The sequence below is a fragment of the Triticum aestivum genome, unplaced genomic scaffold, assembly GCF_018294505.1.
Source record: "Triticum aestivum cultivar Chinese Spring unplaced genomic scaffold, IWGSC CS RefSeq v2.1 scaffold14256, whole genome shotgun sequence".
Taxonomy (NCBI): domain Eukaryota; kingdom Viridiplantae; phylum Streptophyta; class Magnoliopsida; order Poales; family Poaceae; genus Triticum; species Triticum aestivum.
This window is the reverse complement of record NW_025226161.1, coordinates 237,694-239,225: the sequence shown is the minus strand read 5'-3', so window position 1 is coordinate 239,225 and position 1,532 is coordinate 237,694.

Sequence of the window (1,532 nt, the reverse complement as noted above, 5' to 3'; positions counted from 1 at the left end):
GGTATAATCATTTCGCCCACATAGAATGTCCTAAAAAGTTGAGACGGTTACGGCAAAAACTGGATGCACTTCGTGTACAAAACGAACAATCTCTTTCGAAGTATGAGGGTTTTATACGGAAACTCGTCTGTTACAAAGGGATATCATTTTTTTGAACTTATTTGAACTCCAGATATTTGAGTGTTCAAAATGCACCATTCAAAGTCACATCGTCAATTTTCAACCCTTTCTGATTTCATTTGTTATTTTTCATGCATTTACTAAAATTTTTTGAGCTATATGACCCTGAAAATGAAAAGCACTACAAATGAACTCCTAAAAGGCTGAAAGTTGGCATGGTATCATCTTTTCGTCCACATAGAACGTGCTAAAAAGTTGATAGGGTTACGGCAAAAACTAGATGCACTTCGTGTACAAAACGGACAATCTCTTCCGAAGTATCAGTGTTTTGTACAGAAACTCGTCTGTTACATAGGGATTTCATTTTTTTAACTTCTTTGAACTCTAGACTTTTATTGTGTTCAAAATGCACCATTCAAAGCCACATAATCAATTTCCAACCCTTTCTGACTTCATTTGTTATTTTTCGTGCATTTACTAATTTTTTTTGAGCTATATGACCCTGAAAATGAAAAGCACTACAAATGAACTCTGAAAAGGCTGAAAGTTGGCATGATATCATCATTTCACCGACGTGGAATGTGCTGAAAAGTTGGGAGGGTTACGGCAAAAACTGGATGCACTTCGTGTACAAAACGGACAATCTCGTTCGAAGTATCAGGGTTTCATACCGAAACTCGTCTGTTACAAAGGGATTTCAATTTTTGAACTTAGTTGAACTCCAAAAATTTTGTGTGTTCAAAATGCACCATTCAAAGCCACATCATCAATTTTCAAACCTTTCTGACTTCATCTGTTATGTTTCATGCATTTACTGATTTTTTGAGCTATATGACCCTGAAAATGACAAGCTCTACAAATAAACTCTGAAAAGGTTGAAAGTTGGTACGGTATAATCATTTCGCCCACATAGAATGTCCTAAAAAGTTGAGACAGTTACGGCAAAAACTGGATGCACTTCGTGTACAAAACGGACAATCTTTTTCGAAGTATTAGGGTTTTATACGGAAACTCGTCTGTTACAAAGGGATATCATTTTTTTTGAACTTATTTGAACTCCAGATAATTGAGTGTTCAAAATGCACCATTCAAAGTCACATCGTCAATTTTCAACCCTTTCTGATTTCATTTGTTATTTTTCATGCATTTCTGGATTTTTTTGAGCTATATGACCCTGAAAATGAAAAGCACTACAAATGAACTCTTAAAAGGCTGAAAGTTGGCATGGTATCATCATTTCACCCACGTAGAATGTGCTAAAAAGTTGATAGGGTTACGGCAAAAACGGGATGCACTTCGTGTACAAAACGGACAATCTGTTTCGAAGTACCAGGGTTTTATACGAAAACTCGTCTGTTACATAGAGATTTCATTTTTTTAACTTCTTTGAACTATAGACTTTTATTGTGTTC